Source organism: Sturnus vulgaris, chromosome 16 (assembly GCF_052056855.1).
Source record: "Sturnus vulgaris isolate bStuVul1 chromosome 16, bStuVul1.hap1, whole genome shotgun sequence".
NCBI lineage: Eukaryota > Metazoa > Chordata > Aves > Passeriformes > Sturnidae > Sturnus > Sturnus vulgaris.
The window spans coordinates 12,683,835-12,695,894 of record NC_142258.1 but is presented as its reverse complement, the minus strand read 5'-3'; the positions used below and the strand labels follow the sequence as shown (position 1 = coordinate 12,695,894).

Sequence of the window (12,060 nt, the reverse complement as noted above, 5' to 3'; positions counted from 1 at the left end):
TTTAAATAGGTGAAACAACGTGAGTTTGGCAAAGTAGATTTGTATTTGGCAGCATTTACTCTCAGGATTGTTTAATATCAGAAACTGAGATGTACCTCCCAGAACTGCTTCTGACTGTGGAGCATTCTAGAACTTACCACTGGGGTTTAGCAATTTGGGATTTCTCACCCAGCAGGTAACTATTGAAATAGGTTTACATTTGTTAATGCATTAACCAGAGCAGTTTGTCTGTGCCCTACCAAAAACCATTGCACACTAATCAGGGCCAATTTGGGTAGATGGGTCCAAGAACAGAGTTCTTGTCTGTGCATGCACAGGGAGGGCTGTATCCTCTCCTAAATTCTTGTGCAGCCCCAGCTCACTGGTTGAGGAGGGAGAGAGAGGAAAAAGAAGAGAAAAAAATAAAAAAACCCAGAAAACCCCAATGCTATGCTGCTCAGCCATAGCAATAACAGAATTATCAGCACTGGTTTAGTCACAAATCCAGAATTCAGCCCCACATGGGATCCTGTGATGAAAATTAACCCCATCTCTGCCACACCCTATAAAACTGGCTTTCTTCACTGAAGTTTCTGCTTTCCTTATCTACACTCCAGAGGAACTGTCTTATGAGCACACCTAGAAAAGAGAAGAGAAGCACTGGCAGGGTGGTTTTGTTTGTTTGAGAGTTTTAATGGTGTTTTTTCACTTATCTTGAAGGATAGTTTGCACAGCTAAATGACACTGTTATAAAATACATATATATATATTGGGCCTATACTGAGAAAAAAGATTGATCTGAAATCCTTCACAAATTATGTTTTTATCAAGACCAAGATGTTGTGTGCTATTGATTTTGAGATCCACACAGCCTACAAGTAATAGAAATTGTAGAGACAAAATAATTTAAGACGGTTTTCTATCTTTTGTGTAAGCCAGGTTAGGATATTGAAGAACAAATCAATTGCTTTGCCACTCAGATTCCTTGAAACCCAAAAGAAAGTTTCAGCATGAGTTATGGTTTCCAAATATTTGTATTTGCTGGTTCCAAGCCTTTTCCTGCAGGCAACAGGCCTTCTTTTGTCTGGCAAACCTTTTTTTGTACCTCGGTCACTGGTAATACAACAGGGAGCTGTAAAGAAAAGCATGCAGGAGACAGGAGCATCATGGATGAAACCTAGCAGCAAAAATTAATGAATTACTGAAAAATCTCATGTAAATAGCAAGATTTGCAGAGGATTCAACCTGAAGGTAGAGGGGAAAGTGAAGTGGAGGAAGTCCCATCTCTGGGTCTGGGCTCTACTCCCTTGTGTGCTCTGATCACACTTTGAGGGGATCAGTTCTGCTAAAACAGTTGAATAATCTGACAAAAGGAGCTGCATGGATTGGGGCAGAATCAGCTTCATGGAGGTGTCTTTGTCTTTCAAGGCAGAAATTCTGAATACCTGTATCATTAGGCTTCAAATTACACTCACCCAGAGAAATAAAACTCTGATGAGAGCTAATAAGACAATAAAAGCACTAACACTAATGAAAGCAGAGAGTACACAAGTGATTTTATGGCACCTCAATACAAGTTCCTATTACTGACTCAGGAATGTTTATTTAAGGAATGTGTTCATTTACAAGCTCCAGGTATGTTCAGAACAGCACACTCTGTGCTTGCTAAGCTGTGGATAAAAATTACTCATTTAGACTGCATGTTCAACTACCACAGGAAACCTGCATTTGCACAACTTGATGAATAACACTAGAGTTGGGTTTTTCTTGAGCTTTTGCTGGGTACCAGAGGGAGAGAGCAGTAACAATCTTCAGAGAGTACTTTTAAAGCAGCTCTAAAGTTCACTTGGTGAAATGCTAAAAATATTTTGTACCAACTGATGTGCAGTTAAATGCAATAGACTGATCCTCTGTAGGTTTAAGGGTACTTGTATCACCATCTAGTTTTCCCTGAAAGACACTTGGATATAATAGGAGACAACTTTTTCATGATTCATATTCTTAAAGAAAATGGCCCATATTTAAATTGGCTGTGGCTCTGTCTCCAGATGTCAATAAGCTATTTCTTTGAGAACACTGGTCCCAGGTGCAGCTCCTTATAAACATGCCCCTCACTAATGCTCCTTCCTGGTACCCAAGCACTGCCTCTGTGGTTTCTTGGGAGCCCTTTTCTCTTGTTCCAAGTGGGGAAATGATCCCAAGCACTGTTTTGTTTGCACCCTCTGGAGATTCCATCAGCCTGTCCCAGGCACACTCCTCTTCTTTCTTTTCCATCCCACCTCTCCTTGTGGGATGTTTCTCCTGCTTCCCTCAGAGCTGGCACTGAAGTCCTGCATGGATTCATGCTGCATTCCAGGGGGAGGTTTTGTCCCTTCCTTTATGAGCTCTCTGGGTTCAATGCTGAAGGAACAGAAAGGAGAAAAGCAACATAATTCTTTCATTGCTCATAGTGCAGGATGGGAAAAGAAAAAAAAAAGCCCTAAAATGTATGGAAAGGCCACTTGAGAATATTATAGCCTGAAAATAAGCCCAGTTCCAAAATTCCAAGGACTAATGTTGTCTGCAGGAAAGCTGGGAAGGTTTTTCATACAAAGATCTGTTCTTTAGGGGGGTGGATTAGCTCCTTGAACTGCAGGATCAATGGAACACCTGCAAAAAGGTTGGACTGGAAGGCAAAACCCACTTGATGCCACAGTTATTCAAGAAATCACACAGGATGGAATCAAGGTCTCCTCTCCCAGTCCTGTCTGTGGCAGATAGAGTCATTGCTGAAAACAGGACACATGGTGCAGGTAGCAGATAGAGGTTTTGCTGAGGAAAGAGGAGTGGGATTCACTGGAAAGGCAAGGAGGGCAGGGGGAAAATGCAGCCAGACCCAAAAGACAACAGCAGCCTTAGACACACTTTGGTAGTGGAGACTGGAAATTAGGATCTGCATTCAGCACAGGGAGGAGAAGTGATGGGCAGATTTTAGGGAGATCCATGAACCAGGAGGCTGAAGTGCAATGAATCCACTGGACCTGGCAGTATTGCACTGGGATGAATAAATGGTGATTTTTTACAGTGAAGGGAATTGATGGAGGGAAGTCCAAGGGAATCTATAGTGTTCAGTTTGTAAAAGGGACAAAATAATGACACATTTCTGTTGAGGCAGGATTGTTCCAAGCAGGCAGAACTAAAACTGACTGGAAAGTGCAGAAAGCTGAAGGATTAAGTGCCAGAATAAAACTCACTTTGAAAATTTCATAATAGATGGAAATCTTTCCTTGATGAAGGCGTGCATGACTATTATTGCTCAGAAGTGTTTTTTTGGAAACATCAGATGGAGTTCTCAGCAGCATTAGTTCAATACTTGACAGCTGTCAGAAAAAGCAAATTGAATATTTAGCAATGTTAAGAGAAGACATTGAACACAGAAAATGCAGGCCTGTCTCTGCTGGAGTGGCAGAGGTTTTCCATGTGCTGCTGTGCACAAAGTTTGGTTACCCTGTGTCCCAGAGGTGTGGTGAGGGGAAGGAGGAAGGAATGGTCAGAGGGGTGGAGGGGACACACATGGCACAGCCCTTTCCCTTGGGAAAGGAAGGATTGACAGATGAGTGAAAGAGGAGAAAAGCATAGGTTGGAATGATGATTGATATTGATTGGAATATTGATGTTCTAATGATATGACTCACAAGGCAGGGATCATGGACTCAATGACTCATGAAAAGCCTGGCTCTTTTTGTGCTATTCAACAGCTTTTCCACTGGATAGTTCAGATGCAAAAATACAATTGCAAGTGAGGAGGAATTGTCTGAATTAGTGTATGGTATTTCTTACACAACAAAATGCAGGATATCCCTCTTATAACCTTATATGCAGGTTACTGTGGGCAACACTGGTGCTTGTATTCTTTCAAAATCACCTAAAGGTGGTTGTTGTTGCACAGAGGATTTTAACTGATGCAATCCAGTTGCAATAGCTCCTCTGGTGTATGGCATTAGAAATGCATTTATGAACCTGGTGTGTGGCTCTTGGTTACGTTATTTTTGTGTACAGAAATTGTGCATCTATAAATACATAATGGGAAATTTCAAGACAGGAATCAGCATTTGTGATATCCAGTGGCTTTTAAGATGTACTTGTTGAATTATGATGAAAGAATACTGTTTAAATCTTTAAAGTAGCCATAGTTTTCTTGAAAGCCATTTTGTACTGAATTGAATCGGATCACACTATTTTAGATTCCAAAACGTTTTATTGATCTGTTTAGGGAGAAAATCAGTGCCTTGGCTTTCAGGTAGACCTCATCTCAGAGTCCTGTAATGTGGGATGCAGATTCACTCAGCTTTGACACTTAGCTACCCAATCCTCTTATTTTTTTTTTCTTCTTTTTTGGATTAATGGAAAAAAAAAATCCGTATTTTATACTAAGCAACTACCAGTGATGGTGTAATGCAGCTGCTTTCCCAGGCAGTGCTGGTGGGAAGGGAAATGTTTTCACACCAAGAGTGTTTCTTGTTGCTGGCAGTTCATGTGCCCCAAGGAACAAACCTGGCATGTTCAGTAGATCCCCTTCTGTGGTCCTGCAGCCTCCAAGGATAGTTGCATGGCTTCAATTATAAGTCCAAGACTGGAAAGAACATTAAAATATATTATAATCAGACGACCCTTGTTATTTGAATGTGTGTTTTTAATGATCTTATCATTTAAGTGTTTTCTCAGCCAAAGGTCAAGGACTGGTCAGTTTGGTATCTGTGTGGGGATGGGCTTTTCTTTTTAATCTCCAGCATTAATCAACCTTTTCTATCTTCTGCTGCCCAGAGTAGTTATGACCTGGACTAGGCTGACACTGTTTTGTGGATATAATTAATATAATAATATGATCAATAATAAATATCATTAATATGAGAGTATGGTACAGGCCACAGTATTTATTTGCTGCATTTTTCCAGCATTCCTAAGTTCAGCTGAACACAGAGAAGGCAGCTTTTCATTCATTTTTGGAGTAAATTTGGGTGTTTATACAATGGAGAAACACTGGAGGAACAACCCATTTACATAAGAATTCAGGAGCAAATGAAACAAAGCTAACTGCAACCTCATTATTCTGTTTGAATGCAGCGTGCCAGCCAACTCTGCCATTTGGTGGAAGGCCTTATTAATGACTCCTAAATGAGCAGACTTGGGATGGTGATATTATCTGTGATGCATTATTGAATCAACAGAAATAAACCTGCTGTCATTAGCCTAATTATTTAGATGTGCTGGAAGATAATGACTATTTTAAGTGCAAATAAGCTGCAGTTAGCAAGCAACTAACCAAAGAAATAAGTGAGGTGGGATAGCAAGGGAGTGACTCACAGGAGCAGGGAGGGAAACTGGAGAAATGCGAGGATTTATTGTAGAAAAACACTCAGAATGCAATTTCTCACTCTTCCAAGTACATTGAAGGGCAAAGCACTGCTCCCCGAGTGGATAATGGTGATATTTTAAATTGGATTTTAGTTTGTTGAAAATTTTAACTCTTCTGCTTTGCCAGAACATCTGTCTGCAGTGAACCCTGAGCCTGTGCTAGATCAGCTTTGCCAGTGGTTATTGGTGCATCTGTGAGAGCTGAAATTACCCACAGATGGGCTGCCTGGGCTCAGCAGCACCAGCAAACTGGGATTTGGCTGCTCTGCTGCCCTTTAGTGGAACAACCTGGACTAGAAATCCGAGCCCATAAGGTAAAATAACTCTTCCTATTATGAGTTAGTTGGGGGAAGGGGAAAAAAAAAGAGAGGGGGGGGCTGGAGGAGAGAGAGAAGGAAACGAAATTCACTTCCTGAAAAATGCTTGTCAATTGTAGTTGAATAACAGCTAATTTGAATGTCAAGTTTTCTCATTAATCCCTTGATTAAAATAATTTCCTTTTTATAGCTAAAATACTTGCATAAATATAGAAAATATAATAATGTAAAAGTGATATTTACAACCTTTTTTTTCTGAGGTTAGATGTGCTTGTAATAAAGTCTGTCTGTCAGAAGAAAAGAAGGGTTACAGGCATCTCCTCATAGTTGTATGCAGAAATCTGTCTTCTTGCATCATTTTTCACCCATTAGCTCTTAAAATAAGGAAAAAAGCAGTTGTTTTGCTTTTGTTTTGGGTTGTCATTGAGGTTTTTTGTTGATATCGATGTAAAACTAGAGAAAAGACTTCTTTCTGATAGCAGGAAGCCTGTCTTGTATAAAAGAAGAGGAAATTTTAGAATTAAATTTTCTTTTAGTGTCTGTGACTTCCCAGTTTGCTAATAAATTCACTTTGCTATTTCGTTGTGGATTGTATGATTTGTGATATCTGCAGGATTTTATGCAATTTCATCCTGGTTCTATTTGAAGCGATTTCATACTGGAAGATCCTCTGAGCAGGGGTAAAGGGGAGTCCTTTGCTCTGAATGTTCAAAAAGAGACCAAAAAAAAAGCCCCAAACAGAAACAAAGCTTTCTGCAGTTTGACTGAAGGTTTCTCCTCGGTGCCATAACTCTCATGTTAATTCTCAGTTCAAAATCATCTCCTGTCAGTGTTTGCCACCCATACAGGAATTCATCCTGTATTTTATTTAGAGCACAAGATGTATGTGGTGTGAGTTTCCCATTATTTTCCCATGCTTCTTGGGTTATTATCTAAGGATTTTTTTAAACTGAATTTTCTGCTCTTTCTGAAACTCACGTAGTCCAATCAGACTTTTTCATAAGCAAAGTGCTAAATGTGTTCCAAGCAGAAAAGCCCCGTGCTCTCCACCTTTAGTTGCCAACAGGTGCTCACAGGCTGCAGTTTTGGTTTGTTTTTAATGAGGGCAAAGGATCAGTTGTTGAGCCAGGAGAGTTTCTGTTGCAGTGACATCAGAGAAGAATTAAAATGCCAATAACATCAAGACTTTCTCAGGTCTAGTGTTAACAATTCGATGGTGTTAAACATACTGAGCTGTTTATGACGTGGTGATTTGCACTTTGTTTCTCATTTCAGTGGCTTTGTGTTGCTCATGCTTTGGCATAAAAGGTAAATTAAATGGTATTTCACTTGAGAGATTCATGTGTATTGATACCAAAGTATCCTTCCCTGTCTGCAAAAGTTTAACCTACAACAAAATTGTAATGCTCAAAACACAGAAAGCACTGCACAGAGTCCTTATGAAACCATCCTGAAGCTGATTAATGTTTCATGCCGTTTATTTACAATATGTATAATAGAATTTTGCATAATTCAAAAACATGCTATTTGATCTTGCAGCATTTATTGAACTAAGAGTTTTTATAAAATGCATAAACAAATATATCAAACCAATGGTAGAAGTACTCCAGGGTAAAGTACATCAGCTGTCTGAGAACTCTCTCTAAAGTGCTACTCGAGATTCTCAGTGTGCAAATGCCCTGTACACAATGAGCCTATAAAACACATTTTCATATTTCAAGTGATTCCTCTATCCTTTAGTACAAAAAATATTTTTTTTAGTCATAATGATCGGAGCCAGTGGGGCATAAATAGGCACCACATGAAGCTTTGTGCAAGTCCTCAGTAAATCCTGGTTCTTGGGGGGTTATTCTTGCACATCTACAGTTTGAAGAGTCACTCACACTTCCCCTGCATGGGGGGTGTGGGATGTCAGCAAACACATTCCAGAAAGAGCCTTCACCCAGACAGACACTGCTTTTCCCTGGGGTTTTCAGTATTTATGTGATATCATTTTCATGATTATCCTGTGATATAATTTTCATGATTATCCTGTGATATCGTTTTCATGATTATCCCTGGTCCTGGTTCTGTTAGGGATGTTCATGTGAAGGGAGCCTGCAACAAACCCATCTGCAAGGCAGTGGGCTAAGCTTGTAATAACTAAAATGTGTCTTGAGACAGAATTTTCCTTTCCAGGTTTTTCTGTTTTTTAATTTCAGGTTTTTCTTTGTTTAGTTAATGGCACGATATCCTTGCAGCAGCCTGTGAGACAAGCATTGTAACATCTGCATGTTCCTCACCAGCCATTCTTGCTGTGTGTAGAGCAGAAAAATAATCTCCCACTGACTTCCCCCACCTCCCAGTCTGGCACAGGGCTGTTGGACAGGAGACTGACAGAACAGAAAGCAGCCTCAGAAAAACTGGTAATTGATAATGGGAAGTTACATTCAAACTTGGATTAATTTGTCAATCTCAGCTCTTTGGCTGCTGCTGGTTTTAAAAATTTTGGAGGTCTGATTTATGTGTGGGGTTTTGTGTGGTGCTTTCTTTGCCCACCAAGTTTTCCTAAATGTCTTGGGTTTATTTCATATCCCATCCAATATCCTTGGCTTATCCAGTCTTTTTGTCAGGGAATATCTCTGTGGTGCTGTGGGCAGGAAGGAAGCAAAATCAAAAAGAAAAATTTTTTTTTTTTTTTTTTTTTTTTGCATTTGGAAGACATTTAAGAATTCCATTGCCTGGAAGAGAACAGTAGAATTTGCAATTAGTTTTCTTCTTGTTACCTAGAATTCTGTAATAGGACATCTCCAAGTATCATCATTCTGTGATGATATGGAGACAATGACAATTTATTTTCATTCTATAACTTCCAAACCTATGTTTTGTTGTTTATTAATCCTTAAAGGACTTTGATTCAGCAACAGTATGGAGGCTTGCATGTAAAAATAGAAGAGGGGCCCCACCACAGGTCCCAAATCTGTCAATGGTAGTTACAGACCTCCCTCTGTGACTGTCCAGTGCTTCAGGGAGGGTGTTGAGGAAGCAGTCACTTACAGGGAAGAACTGGCTTTAAATCAGCTCTGGTTGTGTTACTAGAATTATGATTTATAGCAATTACAGAATCACAGAAGTGTTTGGGTTGGAAGAGACTGAGAGCTCCCACCCCTGCCATGGGCAAGGACACTTCCACTGTCCCAGTGTCCAGCCTGGCCTTGGGCACTGCCAGGGATCCAGGGGCAGCCACAGCTGCTCTGGGCACCCTGTGCCAGGGCCTGCCCACCCTCACAGTGTGGGATGGTGTCTTCTGTAAAACTAACAAGAAAATGCAGCTGAGGATGGTGGGCTTAAGGAGGGACCACAAATGCAGTGAAAAGCAATCAGTGATATTGGTGAGCAAGTGAAAGCCAAGCTGTCTATTAGCATGTGAAAAGAGGCAGCAGTGTGCCTTCCTGGCAGGCAAGGCAATGGTGTGCTGGGCTGCTGCAGGAGGCTTCTGGCTCCTTGTGTCCTCCTGGCAGCTCGGCCCTGGGCTGCTGGGGCCAGTCTGGCCTCCCCAGTGCCAGGGGCATGTGGCACTGCTTGCCCTGGAGAGGAGGGGGCTCAGGGGGACCCTGCCCAATGTGCCTGGGGACAGGGTGCCAGGAGCTTTCAGCAGTGCCTGGTCACAGAGCAAGGGGCTCTGGGCACTGGGGGCTCCCTCTGCTCAGGACACATTCCCCACTGTCAGGCTGGCTGGGCACTGAGCTCTGGTTACCTGGGCAAGTTCTGACCTCCTGGGGCTGTGCCAGAGCTGGCTGGACACTGTCCTGGGCAGCCCCAGGGCTCCCTGCTTGCTGTCCACAGGTCCTGTCCTTCCTCAGCAGCCTGGGGGTTCATTATGCAACAGGGCCAGGGTTAGAGGTTCATGTAACTTCTTCAGCTCTCAGCCTCTTCCTGCAGCATCATTAAACACTTGAGCAGAGATGCAAGAAGAGAAAAGGAGAGAATATTACTTTACAGGGAGTAGTGATTGACATAATTAAATTAGCTAGGAGTCATGCCCTTTCATTTCTATCAGCAACTGCCCAGTGTGATCTCCAAGCATCATTTCAGACTCCTCTGTGTTGATACATGTAGATAACATCTGTGCCACAACAGTTAGGGAATTTTTCTTTTCCTTGTGTGAAGGATGAACTTGGAATTTAAATGAACAGAATCCTAAACCAGACAACAAATGCATGACAAACCTCCTAATAGCAAACATCATTTAGTGCCAGGGAGAGGTTTTCTCTGTTGGAGATCTTAAAAAAGTAAAAAAATAAATTAGCCCTCCTTTATCAAGGACAGCAGAAATAAAATTTGAACCTATCTTGGAGCGATGGAATGGAGTAGTGAAATCTCAAGGTGCCCTTATTTATGCACTTGTCTAAAGACAAGGTTTAGGATTCTCTTAGAAATTTGCATTGTCAGCTGAATGTATTGAAAAGATAACATTCCCATGCAGAACTGAGCAGGATATGAACTATTTTAAGACAGAATAACCTTATCTAAAAGAACCCAACCAACTGCAAACAAAAAATCCCCACAACCCAAAACAATGTGATCACTGTAGCCCAGTGTATCCAAACTGATTCGTTCTTTGCTTTTCCTTCTTCCTACCTACACTCCTTGGCAGTAACACTTCTCTGAAAAAGAATTTTCACTCTGCTGCTTTCCTTGCTGTGCTAATCACCTGTATCTGAAAATACATCTTCAAAATTGTTTTACTCTGACAGGTCAGCAGATAAAAGCTGGATACCAGGGGGTAAATGCACTCACTAATAGACTTTCTTTCTGTAACCTAAGCAATATTCCAGAAATAAAACTTGGGTCATCACTGGTGTTAGGTTTGAAAATATTACTGGCAAAAGAAGAATGAAGTCCTGTACTTTGTTGCTGGAGATGAGATTTTTTTTTCCTTTCTTTTTTTTTTTTTTTTTTTTTTGGTCTTAGGTTCTGGTCCTGTCTCTCAGTTAATTTATGTGATAATTACCACCACAGTTGACTGACCAAAATCTTTAATGATAAAACTATAGGAGCCCAGGCACCATGGTGGGAGTGAGCTATTAGTGCCTCTACGTGTGAGACACACACAGAGTGCTTTGCCTTCTCCTATTTTCCTTTAGCACAGAGGTACTCGGTGGAAATTCAGGTGTCACAAAATGCTGCCTGCTCCTGGTATGGCTGGGTTTTGTGCCAGGGTGTAGCATTTCCAAACTGCTGATGCCAGCAGTTTCTGCAGTGTCACACCCTCCAAAGGGGAGGTCAGAGCTGTGCAGGCAGAGGCTGCTGTGCTGCAGGGACCTCTCACAACTGGCTGGGCACTGTGAGCTCTCAGACATGCTGAGTTATGCTGATGGGCACAAAAGGCAGAGTTGGCCATATTTCCATCTTTTTCACACTTGATGGCTTATGGTCTAACAGTTCTGTGCTATACATTATCTGTAAAAGGTGATTTCCCAGGTTGAATTTAAGAATTACTCAATTATTGATGCATTTTAAGCATGCATTAGTGGCTTGGATGTGAATTTCTATATTTAACATAACCACTAATAATCTGGGCCTGCCTAGGAAAGAGTGTGGTCAATTATTTTCCCATTATCTCATGTTTGTTTCAGTAAAAAGATGATTTATAGTCACCTGATTTATTGAAATATGGGGATTTTTGGGCAATTTTAGTACTGTAGAACAGAATGTACCTATTAATTGCCATGACCTAAGAATGACTTGAATCAAAATGTTGCTCTTGCTAATAGCTGAATGCCTGCACACCAAAAGATAAAATACCCTCAAAAGGATCTTTGAAATTATTGAGCCATTGGTTGTTTCAGAGCAGTAATATCACAGCTTAAAAAAAAAACATTCTTCACTGTGGAGCCTGGATCTAAAGCATCCAGAATCTCCCAGTATGTTCTACAGGAGCTTCAGCAATAGTCTTGGTAATCAAATCCTGGAATAGGCATGGATATAAAAATAATATTGTTTTTACTATTGGCTGGATCAGGCAGCTTCTCTGGCTGGAAATGAATTGGGTTTTGTGGAGTTGGTTTTGTTTGCATTAACTGGCCCTAACTGGGCATCTGTGGGACCACTGTGACCAACACCTGGGAGGAGAGGAGAGCCCTGGGAAGGGCAGCCCTGCTGCCTGGGTGACTCTCTGTCCAAAACACTGCCTTGGCAGCTCCCACAGCATGCACCCTCCTTCCCACTCCTTCAAAAGAAAAAATGACCTTGAAATCTTGATTTTACACAGTCAGTCATGGACTAGGAAATTGATTGGCAACGCTGATATCAACTTAAGTTTGCTTTTAAAATCAACAATCTATTGCCAGCAGCCAGTGCACAATAGCCAAGGTTTCAAAAGCAGAGT

At 41.2% G+C, this 12,060-nt stretch overlaps 1 protein-coding gene across 21 annotated transcripts in view; it reads left to right on the top strand.

The window, feature by feature from the left end:
- RBFOX1 (RNA binding fox-1 homolog 1) overlaps positions 1–12,060 on the top strand; it is a 1,116,721-nt gene that overhangs the window by 477,909 nt on the left and 626,752 nt on the right. Inside the window, exon 1 of one of the 21 annotated variants that reach the window (XM_088174523.1) lies at positions 5,376–5,687. The exons of 18 other annotated variants lie outside the window; for them this stretch is intronic. The gene's annotated coding sequence lies outside the window, so the exon portion shown is untranslated. Of the gene's footprint in view, positions 1–5,375; positions 5,688–12,060 lie in introns of those variants that run through there. 2 more of the 21 variants (XM_088174506.1, XM_088174516.1) reach the window with 2 other exon arrangements.